The sequence below is a fragment of the Lacerta agilis genome, chromosome 13 (assembly GCF_009819535.1).
Source record: "Lacerta agilis isolate rLacAgi1 chromosome 13, rLacAgi1.pri, whole genome shotgun sequence".
Lineage (NCBI taxonomy): Eukaryota > Metazoa > Chordata > Lepidosauria > Squamata > Lacertidae > Lacerta > Lacerta agilis.
In genome coordinates, this window is record NC_046324.1 from 7,032,909 (window position 1) to 7,053,785 (window position 20,877).

Below are 20,877 nucleotides of genomic sequence, written 5' to 3' on the forward strand. Positions count from 1 at the left end.
GCATGGTGGCAATGTCCAGGGTTCGCACCTCCCGGTGCTGCTGGTAGCACAGGACCAAGGGCTGGGTCTCCCGAGTAACAGCGCCCGAGCGCAGGAGCCGTCCGTCAATTGCCTCCACCTGTACTGGTTCCGGCTTGTTCTGAAGCGGCACCTGATGCTGAGTGGCGAAGGCAGAGTCCATATAGGAGCGGGTTGCCCCCGAATCCACCAGAGCGTGGGTGAGAATCCAGGGCCCACCGGGGGGGTATAGACGCACCGGTATCATGAGGTGTTGCAATTCCACTGGTGAGGGCCCATCATGCGATGCTTGGGACCCCAGGTAGCCTGGGCCATCGGCTACTGGGGTTGGCCGTTTTCCCTGCGGCTGGCGTTTCTCAGGGCAGGTTCGGGCGTAGTGTCCACTCCCACCGCAGTAGAGACACAGGTTCCCCTCCTGACGCCGAGTCTTTTCCGAGGGGGAGAGGCGAGGCCGCGCTGCCCTGAGCTGCATCGGCTCCTCCAATGACTCAGCTCTGGCCACGGAACTGCAGGGAAGCACCGGCGCCGGGAGGCCGGAGTGCCGGCGGCCCCGGGCCTGGCGACGGTCCTCCAACCGATCGTCTATCTGCAGACTCCGTTGGATGAGGGCATCCAGTGTGGCAGGGCGATCCAACGTGGCCAGCTGATCCAGTATCTCGTCTGAAAGTCCCTCGAGATACTGGTCCCGCAGGGCAGAGTCGTTCCAGGTCAAGTCCTGCGCCAGCAGCCGAAATTCCGTGGCATAGGTGGCCACTGTGGACTTGCCCTGTTTCAACCGCCGAATTGCCCGATTGGCTTGACTCCCCTTCTGAGGGTTGGCGAACGTGGTTTCCAGATGATTGCAAAACCCCGTATAGTCTGTCAGCAAGGGGGAGTCTTGCCGGAGCAGCGGCAACGCCCACTTGGCCGCCTGGTCCTTCAGCAAGCTGATCAGGAAGTGCACCTTAGTGCGATCGTCAGGGAAATCCCGAGCTCGCCCCTGAATATACAGCTTGGCCTGGGCGAGAAACATGGGAAAGCTGGCTGGGGACCCATCAAATTTCTCTGGCAGGGCCACTGGGTACTTGCCAGGAGCTGGGGCGGCGGCTCCAGGAGCCAGTAAGGCATCCAAACGCTGCTGAAGCGCCGTAACCACATTGCTTAGCTGCTGCACGGTGTGGGTCAAGGCCTGGTTCTCCTGGGCCAATGCCACCAGCGCAGCCGCCTGGTCAGCCATGGCTACTAGTTCCTCCCGAACGCACCCCAGCGAAGGGGGAGTGCGGGTGTGGCGTGAGCAAACTGTGCTGGCCCCAAGGGTTTGTCCATGAAGCGAGGTCCAAATCCAGTCCTGGGTCTAGGGGTCCAAAGGAGGTCAATCTGGCAGGGAGCGAGGCAGGGAGCAGATCAAGGTCCAAGGCAGGTTCAGGCACAAGGTTGCAGGTTGAGCACACGCTTGCAACTAAGTTGCTCACGCAACTTGGGCTGGGTCTGGCTGGCTTTTATCTGGCCCTATGCTTAGGGCGGTCCCGATCCTCCGGAGACTCGCCTCTCCTCCGGGCCTGGAGGCGAGCACTCCTCCTGCAGACACTTAACTCCCTTCGCCTCTCTGCCCTGAGCCTCTGTAGCTCAGGAGAGGATGGTGGGTTACTGGACCCAGGGGATGCCTCAGCTTCCTCTGAAGAGGCTGGGAGTGGAGCACCTGCAGGCAATGGGTCCTCCCTCCCATCAGGAGCCAGAGCAGACTCTGCTGATGCCTGCACCTGGGGATCCAGCACAGGTGGGGATCCTTCAGGCTCAAGCCCTGGCCCCGGCTCAGCTGGTTCTGGAGGCGGGGAATCCCGTGCAGGCTGGGATCCCTCAGGTTCAGCATCAGAGTCTGACTCCCAGGCCATCACAGTAAGATAGTATACAATCAGTGCTTTTTTTCTGGAAGTACTGGCACCTTTCCCCCAAAAAATGTTTAAAGTGTGGCACTTAATGTAACAAGTTCATGGTGAGTACCAGCACCTTTTTTCTAAAAAAACAAAACAAAACAACAAAAAATAATATTGCAGGATGGAAACACCTAAAACAGAAGAAAGATTTTTTTTTAAAACCGACAGAGTATGTGACTCTTTCAAATCCTCTGAGATATGAAAGGAAAGAAGTCCCAAATCTTTCTGACGAGAATTCTGAACAACTCTCAGGTTATCTGTCTTAACTCTTCGGATGCTGACATTTGGGTTGCTTCCATATGAGGGCCCTTTAGTGCTGCTGAGGCGTTGGTTTAACGCACTCAGCTGGAAGACGAAGCAAAAACTTGGCACTTACTGCACTGTTCTGTTCCCCATAAAAATCTAGCAGTGCCCATCTCCATGCGCGATAACCTGCTGTAGGTTTTCTCAGAAGATGGTCCCTTTCCAAGAAAAGCCTTGCTTCTCTTCTTTAATTATTAGCTTCCCGTAATTAGGTGTAAGCAGATTCTTCACACTGTCCCTTCAATTGGTGCGTCCCTCCTTATCCTTTTCTTTTAAAGCCCCTTCTACACTTGTAATTAGTTGCTTCCCGGCTGTTTGCATTGCTGTGACATTCCTCTGCTGGTTATTTGAATATGTCGGCTGCTTTTACCTGTGGGGACATAATGGATTTATGTGACCATACAACAGGCACGGGCAAACTCGGCCCTCCAGATGTTTTGGGACTACAACTCCCATCATCCCTAGCTAACAGGGCCAGTGGTGAGGGATGATGGGAATTGTAGTCCCAAAACATCTGGAGGGCCAAGTTTGCCTATGCCTGCCATACAACATCAAAATCTGCTGCTTAATGGAAGCCTGTAGTTAAAGTTCTATTTTCTTTTTGCAGAGGGACAGAAGCAGAGCGCTTACAGGGAAGCTGTGGTCACACAAGTGAACAGGAAGCAATTAATTACAAGGCCAGAAACCCTTTTAAAATAAACTAACAGCATTTCTGAAGAGTCTCAATAGCACTTTGTCGACCCACACCTGGCAATTGGCACTTAAAAATTGCATTTTAAGTAAAAATAAATAAATGAAATCATCACAAAACAAATCTAAAGACAACAACAGGAGGAAGACAACACAGAAAGCAATGGGCTGGCAGAAACATTATTGGATTTCTCTGTAAAAACTGAGTGTACAAAGGATAGTGATTTTACAGAAAAGAGTGTGAAAGCAAGTTAGGAGTCATTAAAAAAAAAAACCCAACAAAAACAATAGATCATTTCTCTCTCATTGTGATCTTTCAACACTGTGGTTTTCAAAAGTTGTGTTTAATATTTTATATTAAGGATATCGAACAGTAAAATATCTCTTATATTTTTACATGTTATAGTCACGAGTTTCATTATGACTCTATTTACCTTGCAGCGCTCCAGCTCAAATGCTGAGAGCTGAAGTAGGTCTCTGCATTCAATTACGGCCCATATTCACAAAGCATTAAAGATGCGCTGGCTGCAACTGCGGTGGATGGATGAGACATACGCACGAGGCAAGGCTACTGAAAAAGTGGCCGGTTTGGTTGGTTTACAACAAAAGCCTGATAAGCAGTCAAAGGATAAGTAAGCCCAGATGTTGTAGGTTTCGTGCTTAGCTTGCGACAGAGCAAAAAGGCTGATAAAGTATGTGCATACAAGCAGATACAGAATGCTTCCAGAATACTTGGTTTTCTTAGTGGCTATTTCTTTAAAAAAAACAATGCATACCCAGGCATGCAAACATTTCTCCAATAAAAGTTTTTACTTTATTATGGATTTGGACTCAAAGCACAGAGAATGTCGGCTGACGGAAAAGCTAATTTGTCCCTCATAGTAGAAAACTAAATCCAAGATGGCTCTTAGGAGAATTTCCATAGAAAGATTTTTACATTGTTACCCCACCTTTCTTCCATGAAGCTCAAAGCAGAAAACATGGTTTCTCTCCCACCCCCCTCCATTTTATTCACACAACAACACTCGGAAGTTGATTAGGCTGAGAGGCAGCGACTGGCCCAAAATCATCCAGTGAGCTTCATGGCTGAGTTTGGGATTTGAACCCTGCTCTTCCAAGTCCTAGTCAACACTCCAGCCATTATGCCATATTAGCTCTGTGTGGCGCCACTCATGTTAGTGCTTTGCAAACACTGTACAAATGGGCACCCTTGTACAATGGAAAGGTTTTTAAGGTTATGCAAAAAGTTATTCATAAAGTTGTGTGTGTTTAACTCTTTTTGGAGATAGTTGTTTTTAAGTGCATAAACTGAACTGGACATCGCTATGTCCAGTTTGCACAAGAACATAGAAAGCTGTCTTTCTGTGTCCAACTTTTTAGCTGTTTAGTAGTCAAACTGCTTAGCTGCCTATCCTAGTAAGTTCTCCTCTGGCTGGCCATAGCTCTCCAAGATCTAAGCCTTTCTAATCACCTTCTACCTAAACATTTTTGAATGGGCCACCTATATGCAAATGATGCACTCTGCCACCAAGGAATGGACCTTATCCAGGTTGGACCAAGTTAGGGGTGTTTCTACCTTTGCTTAGTGGTGCTTTTGCTTAGTGTGAGTCACGCTTTCCCCTGCTCACTCTTCGCTTTGCTCACTCCATCATATTTCAACAGATGGTGCAGCAGATCAAGCATCACTGACAGATTCCTTTTGGATCCAATCCCAGGATACCCTGATCGGCATCTCCAGATCGGAATCTCCAGTTCAGCCTCACATTTCCTTGCGTGCCCCCCACCAGTTCTTCCTCCCACCTTTTAATTATTGCTTCTGCGCAGCAGAACAGCCATTAATGGAAGAACTCCAAGCAGCGCATGGGGAAAATTTATGGGCCCCCTGATTTACTTAGCCAACCAGCAGCTCTATTGATTTTTATTTAGGAGAATAATTAAATATTTATTTTCACTTTGTTAAGCTCAGGAGGTCGAAGCCCACATAAAGCAGAACAGCGCACAAGCAAGGCAAGATCAATGGCTTGTGGTTTGGGGAATATTTGACCTCATCCAGACCTCACACAGGTGGCTTGGCCAAGCCTCCCCAGAGCAAAGCAGCTGGGATCACCTTCCTGGTTGGTTTTTCCATGGGTGGGTGTAAGCAACTGGCCACAGACCACCGGCTGGATCATAGTTGAATGAACTGTGCTTCATTACACTTGGTGAAATCCCAAACAGCAAGGCAGCCTTCTTTGTGTAGGATATATATATATATAGTCCCAGCATACAAAACCCATGAACTGTGATATGAAATGGGATCTGTTGAAGGAGGCTATGCATCAGATCCTTTCGAACAGCCAGTGGGAAAATATAGCATCCATGAGAAATGGATGCCCAGATTCTATTTAAGTATCTTAAATAGAGCCAGTGTGGTGTAGTGGTTAAGAGCGGTAGACTCATAATCTGGGGAACCGGGTTCGCGTCTCCGCTCCTCCACATGCAGCTGCTGGGTGACCATGGGCTAGTCACACTTCTCTGAAGTCTCTCAGCCCCACTCACCTCACAGAGTGTTTGTTGTGGGGGAGGAAGGGAAAGGAGAATGTTAGCCGCTTTGAGACTCCTTCGGGTAGTGATAAAGCGGGATATCAAATCCAAACTCTTCTTCTTCTTCTTCTTCTTCTTCTTCTTCTTCTTCTTCTTCTTCTTCTTCTTCTTCTTCTTCTCCTCCTCCTCCTCCTCCTCCTCTTCCTCCTCCAGCAAAGATCCAACACTTTGCTCCATTATTGAGTAACTTTTCCAGTTAGGAAGTTTCTCAGACTATTTAGCCAGGTTCCTGCCTCCCTGCCATTTCTCTACCCATTGGTTCTAGTCCTGCCCTTTGGAGCAATATAGAGAACATGTTGAATCACACCATTGGCTTAGCTGGCCAAATGCTGGCTGTTTTGGCTGGCAGCAGTTCCTCACAGAAGATAAGAAGCTGCCTTATACCATCAAGCTCAGTATTGTCTGCACTGGCAGTGGCTCTCCAAGGTTTCAGAAAGGAGACATTACCTGTCCTACCTGCAGATGCCAAGAATTGAACCTAGGACCTTCTGCATTCAAGGCAAATGCCCTACCCCTGAGCTGTGGCACTTCCTAGGAATCAGTCATTTCTCAGCTCCATTGCCCAGGAATATTTTTGGGTGGAGACTGAAGCCAGGACTTCCTTCTGCATGAAGGGCATGCACTCTGCCCTTGAGTTATAATGCACACACAAAAGGTGGTTGTGTATTATCCTTTGGGTACCTGCACCAGAGGAATCTGGAAAGCAGCAAAGGGGAACAATTCCCAGAATGGAACCAAGCACAGCTGCAAATGCTCTCTGCTTGGAGCCTTAACCTGGGGGGACGGGGACAACAGAGAGATGTTTCGCTAGTAATTTATGGACAGTTCTTTCATTCCATAAAGCCACCATCTGTCAGCATGCTGCATCTAGTATTTGTAAAAGCTGTCAGCTTTTTGCCTCCAAGGCCAATGAGCTTCTTGCAAAGAGACTCCCTACATACACACACACACACACACACACACCTGCACACCCCAGCAGTTGAGTTGGGAAGACCAACATTATTGAACCCAGGGAATTCTAATAGGGTGGGAATCAGAGAAGGGGCTCAAAAATAGACAGATTGCATGAAACGGCCAATGGAGTTTGCCCCATCCTTCCTCATGCCCAACCTTTTATTTCAAGATGCCTACAACTTACAAAACATTAGATATTGGAGAAAGCAAGCAACCTCCTTTTTTTCTACTGCCAGGGTAGAGCAGCCTTTCAGTAGAGCAGTAATGGCAACCGGTGGCCCTCCAGGAGTTGATGGCCTCCAATTCCCATCAGCCCCAACCAGCATGGCCACATGAAAGCTCATACGAAGAACAAACTTAGTTGGTCTCTAAGGTGCTACTGGAAGGATTTCTTTATTTTTTATTTTGTTTTGACTACGGCAGACCAACACGGCTACCTACCTGTAAAGGGTGATGGGTGTTTGTAGTGCAATGCCATCTGGAGGGTCACAGGGTCCCAACCATGGCTGTAAAAGCTGGGGTGCAGCTGACTGTCCTTCTCAGTTGTACAGCCAAAAAAAGTGGCTGCACTGTCATTTCCTCCTCATTAAAAAACGTAGCTGGCACCAGAAAATAAAAGCCACGCCACACACTATGTAGATCAATGGTGGGGAGCCTCAACACCAGGGACCATATGCAACCCTCTAGGCTTCATTATCAGGCCCTCTGGACTCTCCTCAGACTATACCACTCGTCGACCCTTTCTGCACCCTCCTTGGGTGTTTTGGCCTAGTTAGAATGTGTCCTTAACTTCGATGATGCCTTTTGTTTGCCTGGTTAGGCAGACAGACATGAGTGTCCATGGAAACAGCCTGGTGTACAAAACAAACATTTCCATTTGTTGATCCACCCACTTTGGTCTCTGGTCCTGCCCACCACTGAACTGTGACCATTGGAAGGTTGCTCACCCATGCCATAGATCAGAGGGCCAGAAATTGCTTAGGTCCAGTCGGCTGAGACATTCAGAGCAAGATATATGCTACTTCTTCAGCCAGCCAAATGGCTTTGTGGAGGACTGTCAGGCAAATCACATCAGGAAACAGCCTGGCAGACTCGGGTCTGCCTACAGGGAGCTCCATTTAAAACATCCCATCCTCCATCTCAGCTCTCTGCTCTTCAAGCTAACTGCAGCTCTGTTCCTCGGCAGAGGGAGGGTGGCTATTTTCCCAGTCCCACCTTCTTCCCATCTATGCCTAATCCCTCCCACGCACACGTGTGTGCATGCACACACATACACAGAACTGGGCTCCCTTCCAAATCTCTATTGAAACCAGCAGGAGGCTTTCCTCCCCACCTTGCAACCACTTGAGCAGATTGTAATTCTTGGAGCTGCTGGTGGGGAGTGAATGGATCGGGCAAGAGTGCTGAACAGCTCCCTGTGAGACTCAGCAGGGAAAACCAACAAGCAAAAGCACAAATTACAGTCCTGTGCGCAAGGAAGAGCACGCTCACAAGTGCAACTACCCCCCTTTTTCTTCTGCCACCTCCCCCACCTCATTAAAATCTTCTGAAACGGGCCACTTGGAAAGGGATCATATGAAGGGGAAATGCCATAGCGGAGGGCAAGCTAATCAAAGATCTGCGTCTCTTTGCCAGAGTCAGTTTCAGTGCAACCAAAACATTGGGAGAGTTAATAAAATGCCTCACTGGAGGAAGAGGATCAGAGATTTCTGGGGCACAAACTTCACTCCTCGACCGCCAAGGGCAGAAAACCTTATTGGAACACATGGGTGTCAAGTATCCATAACTGCACCTCAGCTTTGACAAAAGCAGATCCAAGTTTCACGCATACAGTCAGTCATCTCTCATCCCTACCTTTGTTCCTGCATCTTCGTCAGCCTCAGACTGGCAAGCATTTAGCCTGCATGCCAAGCTGCTCTGCCACCATCATCGAAACCGTGGCTTTGCACATGCTCACATCACACGCCCACACTTAAAGGGAATGTGCAACAATGTAGCTGAACCACCAAAGTGTTGGGTTTGTCAGGTCCTGGGGATCAACACACCCACCAGCAGGGAAACAGAATGCCATCATGGCAGAATTCAGCTTTTTGCAGCTGAGCTTGGGAGGCAATTACAGCCACAAACCAAGAAGCCCTGGCTTCAAATCCTCACCCAGAAGGTAGTTCTTGGTACAGTTTCTTTCTCTCAGTCTAACCTACCTCATAGAGTTGTTTTGAAGATAACTTGTGGTGAGGCTGAGGAACAGAAGACCTTCCAACAATTTCAGATCTTCTCCAACCCATAACATTCTCTTGCTGCTGTTTACTATTTCTAGTTATCATTAAGGAAGGGGGGATACTATTCTTAGCACTTGGGTGAAGCATTCATACCCTTCTATTGAAAATGCAATTTTAAAAAATCATTAGGTAATTTTAGAAAACATTTATGTTTATACCACAGAAGGCACATTTCTTTTTTAAAAATATAAAGCGCTCTTCTTTTCCACTTGGGTTTATGCTGGTTTTATTTTTGGAAATGTTCCCATTTATTCCATCACTATCCCACCCTCCATAAAAAAGAAAGGTCTGGTTGATGAACCATTTTGAAGAAAACACCCAAAATCAATTGCATAAGCCTAAAATGTAAACCATAAGGAAGCCAGTCCAAGAAGCTACTCCAAAAATATTATCACATGCCTTCTCCTGGTCCCCTTGTGCAACTGCAAAGCAAATAATCACTGAGGCCTAAATGCTCATTTTCATACTTAACTCGTGGTTTCATACTTAAATTCTCATACTAAATTGTAATTTCTGGAGTTTGATCACTGGTTCCATCTTGACTCAATGACGTCAGCTCTCTAGGCCTCTTTTTTTGAAAATGTATTCTGCAACATGCCAATTCCATAATTCCAAGAGGCAATAATATTGCGTTGGTGATGGGTTTATATTGGACTGCCCATACATCATTCTGGTTTATTAGTTGTTCTGTGATGCTTCTCCATGTTATTGCATTGTTGCCATCTGGAGAGGCACCCTTGCTCTATAGAGCAAGAAAAGCGGGACAAAAAAAATAAACTGGAACATCTGTGGCAAAAAGAAGAAGTTACAGGACTTCAGCAGGAAGCTATGGAGCATGCCCCAGTTGGGCATGAAGCCATATGTCTGCTCTATAACTTTTGCAGGCACAATGAAAGCAGGATCGCATTCAAGTGCACCAATACCATCATGGGCACAAGTCATCGTGAATGCACAATAACAAGGATGTCCAGAAGGGGCTTGCTATTTCTCTCTAAGGAAGCAAAGCCCCACCTCACACATGTGGTCTGGAATGAGAAGTTGCACAGGCACCGCTTCTGCGAGTTCACTCTCCTTTAGAAGACGGAATAACAAAGGAACACAGAAAGCTGCCTTATGCTGAGCGAAACAACTGACTTGTGTGACCACCAGATCTTAGCAAAGAAACTTAACTGACAGTACACCACTGGCAGCAGCTCTCTTGGGGTTTCAGGCAGAGGACTATCCTTGTGCAATCTGGGAATGTAAGGGATTGAACCCGAGCCCTTCTCCATGCACAACGGATGCTCTGTCACTGAGCTACAGCACATCCTCCAGATTTAGGGTGTTTCCCCTTTATTTGTAATATACGAGTAGAGCATATATGGAATCAAACGAAAGGTGCTCCTACTAGATAGGAGAACTGCTACCCTGCACTGGATTTCAGGCAAGGCTCAGCACCCCAAAGTACCTTTGCTAAAACTCACCTCTCTCTCTCTCTCTCTCTCTCTTTCTCTCTCCCCAAACTGATGTTTCTTAATACATGCACCTGCCCTCTTCTTTTAGCTGTGGGGGTGACACAACAAGCTAGTGCCACTGCACTTCTATAATTTATTATTCATTTGGTGACATTTCTCCACAGTCCAGCGGCAGAGAATTAGCTGCTGCCACAGGCACAGACTCTGGCCTGGGGCAAGGCGCTGGCTCAGTTTTTTACCCGTAAAACGGGAACAAGAGTGATCCACAACAAAGGCCTGGTGTGAAGATTAACAAACCCTGTGCATTAAGCACTTTGAGAATTATAAGACCTACCTACTGAACAAATGGCAGAAGCTGCCATTAACCATTTAAAGGAGCGCTCTGTGGAAAAATCTGGAGAAGGCGAGAGAGAGAAATGTGTTGATCAATATACACAGGGTCGTGCGGTACTTACTTATTTTAAAGGTAAAGGTACCCCTGACCATTAGGTCCAGTCGTGGACGACTCTGGAGTTGCGGCACTCATCTCGCTCTATAGGCCAAGGGAGCCGGCGTTTGTCCACAGACAGCTTCCGGGTCATGACTAAGCCGCTTCTGGCAAACCAGAGCAGCGCACGGAAACGCCATTTACCTTCCCACCGGAGTGGTACCTATTTATCTACTTGCACTTTGATGTGTTTTCGAACTGCTAGGTGGGCAGTAGGCAAGTTCCAATAGGCAAGCCCTAGGCTCAGTGGTTTAGACCACAGTGCCACCCGCGTACTTATTTTAGATGCTGCCTTTTCTTGCACCCTCCTTTAAAGATATATTTAGGGAGATATAGGGGTTTTACTAAATGACCCTTGGGCTCCCTTCCACCTCTACAATTCTATGGTTCTGTTTTCCTATATTTGCATAGCTTTCACCCTCTGTAATACACTCATTCAATAAGAGTCCACTGGGAATAACATCAACCATGGTGATGGCAGTTCAGCGGGCTTCTGATTATATTATTATAATATTCAAGCCTACTGAACATGCTTCAGTCTTTCACTCCTGCTCCTTTGCTCTCCTATTGTGCAGAATCACTTCCTGGTTGCTGTTCCCTCTGTCTGTATCTTTCCTTTGTGTTACTGAGTAAATTCCCCCTCCAGCCCCAAACACCCTAACTCTCTTATTTAGTTCCGCCAACAACGATTTACAGTTCGCATATCTCGGTTCTCATATGAATAGGGAGCATGACAGGACAAATGCAAAGGTCAGGTTAAGAACTGGAGAGAGGAGACTTTCTTTCCGGCCAGCCCTCCTTGCTCTTGAGGAGACCTTTTCCTGCCCTTCCCTTGGAGCTGCGGTGGGGGGAAGGTACCGGCAAGTCCTTCAGTTGAAGAATATCTAGGTGGAACATCAGAGCTTGTTGGACTTCCCATTGCTTTGCCTCCTGTGGACTTACCCCACACAAAAGAGGTTGCAGGCATCTCAACCATGACCCAAGAGATGTAAGACTGCATGCACACCATACATTTAAAGCACAAAAGCGCATGTTGAGATTCCTGCATTGCAGTGGGCTCAACAAGATGACCCTGGGGTCCCTTCCAACTCCACATTTCTATGATTCTATGACTCCCCCCAAATAATCCTTGGAACTGTAGTTTAGGGTTGCTGGGAATTGTATCTCTGTGAGGGGTAATCTACAGCTTCCAGGATTCTCAGGGGCAGTGTGTGCTTTAAATCTGCTTTAAATGTATTGCTTGCACCAAGCTGTAATTGTGCAAAAATCATCTGAGATGTTCTTGAAGACGAAGGGGAAAAAAAACCAATTATCTCGTCTGTCCACACAAGTGTCATAAGAGGAATGTCCAGAAGTGGGTGCCAATCCAAGGCTCCAGCAACCTGTCTCAGTTCCTCATGAGGAGGCCAAAACATCATAGCATTGTGCATTTATGCACATCCAGTGTGCTAAGTGGAATGTGTGGACATGGGCAAACAATGCCTTCTGAGTCATCCTAGGGCTTGCCGATCAGGTCGGCAGTTCGAATCCCCGCAATGGGGGTGAGCTCCTGTTGTTCAGTCCCAGCTCCTGCCCACCTAGCAGTTCAAAAGCAAGTAGATAAGTGCAAGTAGATAAATACATACTGCTCCGGCGGGAAGGAAAATTGTGTTTCCGTGCACTGCTCTGGTTCGCCAGAAGTGGCTTAGTCATGCTGGCCACATGACTCAGAAGCTGTCTGCAGACAAACGCTGGCTCCCTCGGCCTATAGAGTGAGATGAGCACGCAACCCCAGAGTTGTCCGTTACTGGACCTAATGGTCAAGGGTACCTTTTACCTTTACACCATGGTAGCATTCTATTCACCCTTACTCGGGATTTGTGTTACTCACTGGACATCATACTCTGAGCCTTGGGCTTGCATTAGCAAGAAACCAGAGAGTCACATGAGTCTGTGTGGCATGGCACATGCCTGGCTGCCTGGTGCTGATGGTTTCCTTTGCTCAGCCTATGCGTTTCCACGGCAACAGAAGCAGCACAGGCTCACTCCCTGCATCAGGAATGCCTGTAATTAGATCCACGGCCACAGCTGTCAATCCTCGTTTAACAGCCTCCCATTTAACTCCTCGCTCCAGTAATTAGGGTTTACTAAACAGAATGTCAGGCAATTAGAACAGCAGGTCAATCGCTTTCCATGTAACCTCTTTTAAGGCAGGGTGTAAGCTTCCTCCAGCAAGCTCCAACCACGGGCAGGGGCACCCTAAGGTGCCTGGTGGGAGCAACGAACCGAGAGGAGTGGAAGGGCTATTGAGCTCCTCTAAGGCTGAGCCCGTTGCTGCTTGCATTTGAGACATGTCATTTGCTCTTTGAGTTTGCAGTCATGAGTGACACATTAATTATTCTCGATACAAAAGAAAAAAGTGACCTAAAAATTGCCACAGATCCTGAAGTACACAGATCCTGAGGCTCCAGTACTTTGGCCACCTCATGAGAAGAGAAGACTCCCTGGAAAAGACCCTGATGTTGGGAAAGATGGAGGGCACAAGGAGAAGGGGAAGACAGAGGATGAGATGGTTGGACAGTGTTCTCGAAGCTACTAACATGAGTTTGGCCAAACTGCGGGAGGCAGTGAAGGATAGGCGTGCCTGGCGTGCTCTGGTCCATGGGGTCACGAAGAGTCGGACACGACTGAACGACTGAACAACAACAAAAACTGCCACAGTTCTGCCAGTGCTCAGAGCCAATTTGAACATGGGTCTGGGGCAAGAAATGTCATCTAGCAGGGGTGGTGAACATGTGACCCTCCAGAAGATTGCTGGACTTCAACTCCCATCAGCCCCAGCCAGCATGACTAATGGTCAGAGACAATGGGAGGGCCACAGACTCCATAGTATGACACAGCACTACCACGACTAGCACCTAGAAGATTGGCTGGGCTGAAGTGGGCACTCACACTCGGCAGCAGTGGTGGCGAGTGTCCACTGGCTGTGGTAGGGCAGAAAATTGGGAGGCCAACAGTAGGTGGGGCCAGAGCCAATGACAGGCAGAGCCAGAGCCTATGGAGAGTGGAGCTGCTCCCTGATTGACTGTAAGACAGCAAGCAGGTGGAAGGACTGGCTGAGTGCAGGTTAAGGTTAGTGGACCAGTGTCCCATTTACCCCAATGGAACTGCCTCTACTGGTTGGCATGAAATTGAATGGGGCACAAAACTGAGCTCAGTAGCTCAGTATCTGTTGAGTTTATGCTGCACTGGGATAGAGCAAAACAAACAAACAAACCCAGCAGTCAATGTATTTGAACTTTTTTGAAAGTCCTGCAGGTTGCTTGGGTACCCATTACGAAATGAATTTCCATCCATTAGCTTTGACGTCGTGTTTCTTTTCCTGGTTTCCAAGTTGATGCCATTTGTTCTAGATAAAAATCAGCAGAGGGCGGCTTCACTTCAGAGGCTGTCCTAACCAAGCAACGATAAGCACGGCAGATTCTGCAAATGCTATCAGCACCATAAATAATTAAGGGAAAGGATCTAAAAGGTGTACATGGCAAGAGATCAAATTCAGAACTGGATCAGTGCTGGAGTGTGGGGCTCTCAGCAGATGCCCAGTTGTTCCAGTCCTTGATGCCAGCCCTGCCTGTTGCAATCTTGCACAAGTCACATAGCTTGGCAACACTGCAGAACTCAGCATGGAGGGTTGTGTGGACAAGACACTCTTCACCCTGGGCACAACAACAAAAAACTTTCCTGACCTAATGCAAAGCACCAAGAGATCTACAGGCCATCCTGATTTAGCCTCTTCCATCCCCAACACCATAAAGATCTATGAAATATACCTCTTCTTAGTTTATTTATTGCCAAGTTTGTTATCCTATCTGCATGCCAAGGTTTATGACCACAGGTTCAAACTCCAACATCCCCACTTATGGTAGTTCAAGTTCCAGAGCTGGCTATGACCTCAGGCTGATATTTTGAAGGAAATTGCTACCAGTCAGAGGTGTTAATATGGGCCTATCAGTGTCGAGAACCACTGCCGTGGTTAAATAAGTAGATCCTTAATCACAAAGAAGTTGACAGTCCCCCATAAAAATGTATAGGAATCACTGCCAGTTTTTTTTCTCTCTCTGGTGCATTGTGGGACATCTTCTGGGAAACCATGTGTGCCTGGAAACCTCATTGACGGCAAAGCACCATCATATAAAACAGCCAGATTAAAAGGATATCTGAACAATAAACAAAGCTAAATGGATGGCATCATTTGAGCGGCACAGAATGATTTACCAGTTTGGGTACGAAAGGAGTGAAATGTCTTCCCGGTGAGTACTATTATTTGCACAACACAATGGCTCCCTCACCCTTCCATATTATCCTGGGGACCCAAATTAGACCCACCAGTAGAGATGCCCCCTTTGGGCCCCCAGGCCTTCAGACCCACTTTGGCCATAGCTCTACTACTGAGCAATCTCTGCCTTGCAAGCAGGAGGTCCCAGATTCAATCCCTGCTGGCATATCCAGAAAAGGATGGAAGAGATTCCTGCCTGAAATCCTGGAGTGCTACTGGTGGTCAGTGTAGACCAGGCATAGGCTAACTTGGTCCTCCAAGTCCTTTGGGACTACAACTCACATTATCACTAGCTAACAGGACCAGTGGTCAGGGATGATGGGAACTGTAGTATCAAAACATCTGGAGGGCAGAGTTTGCCTATGCCTGGTGTAGACAATAGAGAGCTAGAAGGACTAGTATTCTGACTCTGTATAAGGCAGCATCCTGTGTTCCTGTCCCTCCTGCTTGCCTGTTCTCCTTGCCATTCTAAGAAGTAGTAGGGCTGGGGCTGGAAGTCTGCCTGCCAATATCCCAGAATGCCTTGGGGCACCAAACAAATTGCTGCTCCAGGGCATTGTGGGAACTGTAGAGGGCAGGTGGCTTCTGAGATCCAGTCAAACTGTGTGGTGGGGCAGAAGGGAACTTACTGATAGGCACCTCCAGGAGAGTTTGGCTCCAAATAGAAGCCAGCCCTTTCCTGGAGTTTGAGGCTTTGCTCCACCTTCAAGGTGGGCTCACCTTCCAAAAATTGTCATACAGACCCAAATTCTATACTTTTGAACCTGTCATTTCTGGTTTGTTTGGTTTTTGGCCACACAGAGGAGCTATGTAAAAGGAAGAAGTTCGATTTGAATAACCATATTGGTCGTTACGATAGCGCTGCCACTGGGTGCTGACTCATGACAGGACTTCTTGGTAGAGGTTCCCTCTTTGTGGAAGGCCCTCTTGGTTGAGGTGCGTCCATCTCCCACATGATTAACATTCAGCAGGAATGTCAAAACATTCCTGTTCACCCAGGCGTTTGATGGCTGAAAGATACTGTTACTGGCAACATATTAGCTGCGAGGGTCTGAGAAATGCTTTCAGATGTTTAAAAACCTTTCCACCGCTTCTTAAAACTTGCCTGGTTGTTTGCCACCTGGGAAGTTAGGAATTTAATAAATAGTTGATTAATTGCCAAGTAATCACACAGAAGCCCCAGTTTCACATATAGCCAGTAGCCCAGGTGCCTATACCTGTCAAAAACTCTCTCACACTCTCAAAGTGCAAATCCTATGTATGTCTATTCAGAAGTAAACCACTGGTGCATGTGTGCATCTTAGGTTTACCTGGGAGTAGAAATGGGGGGGGGGGAGAGCTCAACTCACTTAAAGGCACATTTATTAAATTCGCACTTTCTGAACCAATATGAGAACCAGCCGCGATTTGAAAGTCACACTTATCCAAATTCTGCAGTGGAGTTCTCAAATCAATGCTTCCAAAAAATTACAGAATCGCATCTATTAAGGGGAAATTTTGCATAACAATTGATTCTAGTTACAGGTAGGTAGGTAGCCGTGTTGGTCTGCCGTAGTTGAAACAAAAAATTAAAAAATGTGCAGAATTGCATGTTAGCTCCTGGGAGCTAGTTCCTTATATAACAAAATAAAATAAAAAATTCCTTCCAGTAGCACCTTAGAGACGAAAGCTCATACCAATAACAAACTTACTTGGTCTCTAAGTTGCTACTGGAAGGATTTTTTTTTATAACAATTAATGCATTACTGAAAAGAACAAACAAAAATGCTGGTTAATTTTTATGAGGTTTTTTTAAAAAAACAAAAACCCAAAGATTGCAAATTAATACAGAAATGTGAAAAACTGAATTTAAGGATGGAAAAATGAGAGAATCAGAGAACAAAAATTGGCAGGCCCTTCCAGCTCTGCGTGGGAGTGAGTCCCATTCAGTTCAGTGGTGCTTCCTTCTGAGTTCATAGTTGTAGGACTGAACTATTAGCATGGCATTCTGAAATTTTGCTTCATTCTACCTGCCAGAGATCTGAGCCGCTTACAAAAATAAATGCAATAAAGCCAGCATGAAACCCATTAAAAAAGTAACTGTATCACATGAGTAATAGAAACGGGCTCTTTGAATCCATAAAATACGCATCTCAGTCTCTGTTAGGGATATATTTCAGTAGTACATCCACAGCCTGTAAGGCTGGAAATAGCTGGCCTCTGATGTTACCCTGGAGCTTTGCAGGTAGACACATCAGAGTTCCTCTAGCTGTCATTGGCTATGTGATGTCAGGGAAGCAAGGCAGAATTAGAACTGGAATTCTAAAGTCAATGGGATTAGTAGAGCCAGTGTGGTGTAGTGGTTAAGAGCGGTGGACTTGCAATCTGGTGAACCGGGTTCGCGTCTCCGCTCCTCCACATGCAGCTGCTCGGTGACCTTGGGCTAGTCACATTTCTCTGAAGTCTCTCAGCCCCACTCACCTCACAGAGTGTTTGTTGTGGGGAAGGAAGGGAAAGGAGAATGTTAGCCGCTTTGAGACTCCTTAGGGTAGTGATAAAGCGGGATATCAAATCCAAACTCTTCTTCTTCTAGAAGCCAGAAAGAAAGTTTGATTCTTCCCTAACACCGCTTGCCTTTATGTGGCACATGTGACTAATAAAAGTGGGAGGGTTGGCTAATATAATTTTTTGTAGGCTACCAGCAGTCGTGAACTTCCTTGAAGGCTAAATGAAGGGGCTGGGGGGAGGGCTGCTGCATGTTCTCTTCCTGAGATCTTAAAAGCAATGGTCAATCTTACCAATGGATAACCAGTTAACCTCTTGCATCCATACCAGTGTTACAAGTTCGCCAACTACCATTGTGTACTGGAAGCGACTGGCAACAAAGCACCAACATGAGTACGATGTGACAGACCAACACCAGATCCCTGCTGGGTGATCCCTGCAAAACACCACCTTTCATCTCAACTTGATTTAATGGTGTAAACGGCTTTGATGGGTTTTATCATTTGGCAGTAGAGAAATACTTTTATAAACAAATAAACCTACTCTTGCAGGGTTGTTGTGCGGGGCAAACGGGGAGGGGGTGATTGTGTACCCTTTCTTTGGAGGAAGGGTGGGGATGAAAGTGAAAGGAAAAGCAATTCATAGGGAAGTCGCTTATTATAATTATGAGACTAGAAATACAACTAATGTACTACGGGTGTAATGAGAAAGCTGGGAGAGAAAGAAACCACATCAGATCCGAGCTAGGCTACAAGCACAAATTAGTTCTAAATTGATTTAATTGCATGGATTTTCCTTAGCAACCTTGGGAATCATAGTTCTGCAAAAGTGCAGAAAATGGTATATGTTAATGATCCCTACCCCTTAATGGAGCAACATTTCCAAAGAGTTTATTTGGAGGAGAGCATTAACAGTTAAACTGGCGTAAAGATGCAGGGCATCCATGGCCCATGCCTCCTTCAATCAATCTGGGCCTGTTACTATTTCTGCTATCATTTGCTCACTCAAGCCTCTTTTACTCCCTGGGTGTAGCTTGATGGAAAGGCTCACAATAGTTGGTTTGCTTATTGATCTAGCATCTTCATTCTGCAGTCCCTGACTCCACAGTACCATGCCCTTGGCATAGTCTAGCCAATGGGCACCCCTTGCCAACGTCTCTGCTGCCAGTGCTCCTGCCAGCACCACCATCCCCAGCTGCCACGTTCACCTCTCCTCTTGCTTTGCAGTCCCAAAACATCTGGAGGGCCAAGGTTGGGGATGCCTGTTCTACATCAATGTCCCCCCCTCTCCACACCTCCTCCTCTGAGGGTGGGGAGGGACGCAGACACAGCGACTGAATGAAGCAAGACAGAGCCAAGTGACCATAATGGCCACTCTTCTGCGCCCACAACCCCTCAGCACCCCTCGCAGCCATGGCAGCTGCCTCGCAGATGGGCCCTGTTCCCCTCGCTCCCCTACTCACCACTTTCTTTATGGGAGACCAACCAACTGAGGAGTGGAGAAACAGCGAAAAACATGCTGCGGGGCATCCAACTGATCCGGATCTTGTTTTCGTAAAAACAGGAAGTGGTGTCATATTGAGCGGGGTGGGGAAGGAAGCGGGAGGCACAGATCTAAGAAATGTGTTAGAGGGACTAATGGATCTGAACGTCCTGTAACACGTTGAAACACTGTACTGAAGGGAAGGTCGCTCGTGAATTTGGGACTCCACATGAAAAAGTGAGAAGCTGTGATGGCTCAGGGTTTTGATGATGATCCCGGTATTTTCGGGGCAGTTGGAGGGTATGGCTTCTAACCATATTCCAACTGCATGCAAATGCTTGCATTTGGTCTGACTTCGATTCAGTTACATAACTAACATCCAAACTCTCTCAATGGCCAGCATTCTGCTCCTCAGGCTGCTTTACTCTAACTGTCTGCATGATATACACGAGGCTCGTAATCTGTGGGCGATGATGGACGTTCCTCTTTCCCCCCTCATTATTGATCTTGTTTGGTCCTTATGTTTCTTGCGGTTTCTTCCTTTTGGCTGTTGTATTTTTATCGCAAAGCAAAATATGGTGTGTGGGGTGTTTTTTTGTGTGTGTTTTTTAAAATTACATTCCCAGACCTGATTTTGTTTCACCACCGCTGAATTTTATAGCGCAATTTTGATGGTGGGGATAGCATGTTGGTGGGGTAGAGAGATAACAGAAGGCCTGGGAGGAGAACAGCAGGTATGGAAGCCAGGGGACTTAAGTCAGCTATCCAAACAATATTCTAGCCGAGATCTTCCTTCTCATACTAAAATTAAATAGAAAGAAACCACGCAGGGTGCCCCTGAAGAGGTATACAACTCTGACTTCAGAAAAGAACTGGATGGGAGGAAGTGAGTTGTTGTGGGGGAGAAGAACAGAAAGAGGCCCTGGCACCATGCCTGCCCTGAAACTCTAAGGAAGTCTGCCAAATGCTGCCAAAAATGTTTCCATCACCTTCCCGTGTGTCATTCTGGCTACATAAGTTGCATTCCCAACTGCCAACATTTGCTTGGCCAACTGGAGAGAGAGAGCAGTTGGATCTAGGGGGTGGAACCTAGGGCATGATACCTCATTGACAGATTCTAAAACCTGAAAGGTGTCGTCGATATACAGCCACAGAAACATATAAGCAGGTGCCATTGTCAGTGCTGTGTACCCTTCCCAAAATAATGATGATCAGATCAGAATTATGCACCAACATAATCCAAGCAGCACCCCAAAGAAAGCTGATTTAAAAGGAAAAGAAAAGCTGGATTATGCTATCTGCGCAAATTATGCAAATGAAGGAAATTTGCATATTGTTTTGCTTCTGCTTGTCGTGTGGAAGAGAACATAAGAACAGCCCAGGTCAAAGGCCCATCTATTCCAGCTTCCTGTTCTCCCAGTGGCCAGCCAGATGCCTATAAGAAATGAGCAAAACAGCTCTCTACCCAGCTGTGATTTCCAGCAAATAGTATTCAGAGGCATACTGCCTTGAACAGCGGAGGCAGATCATAGCCATTGTGGCTAATAGCCACTGGTAGTCTTCTCCTCCATGAATATATTTAATCCTCTATCAAACCCACCCTAATTTATAGCTGCTGACACATCTTGAAGGAACAAATCTCATCGTTTTAACTTACTGTGTGAAGAAGTACAGTGGTACCTCAGGCTACATACGCTTCAGGTTACATATGCTTCAGGTTACATAATCCGCTGACCCAGAAATAACGCTTCAGGTTAAGAATTTTACTTCAGGATAAGAACAGAAATTGTGCTCTGGCGGCGCAGCGGCAGCAGGAGGTCCCATTAGCTAAAGTGGTGCTTCAGGTTAAGAACAGTTTCAGGTTAAGAACAGACCTCTGGAACGAATTAAGTACATAAGCAGAGGTACCACTGTA

At 46.9% G+C, this 20,877-nt stretch overlaps 1 protein-coding gene across 8 annotated transcripts in view; it reads right to left on the reverse strand.

Annotated features, from left to right (window-relative positions):
• Positions 1 to 20,877, reverse strand: part of CELF6 (CUGBP Elav-like family member 6) — a 190,518-nt gene that overhangs the window by 150,903 nt on the left and 18,738 nt on the right. The window contains exon 1 of one of the 8 annotated variants that reach the window (XM_033167013.1): positions 8,316 to 8,367. The exons of the other annotated variants lie outside the window; for them this stretch is intronic. The gene's annotated coding sequence lies outside the window, so the exon portion shown is untranslated. Of the gene's footprint in view, positions 1 to 8,315; positions 8,368 to 20,877 lie in introns of those variants that run through there. 8 annotated transcript variants of the gene reach the window in all.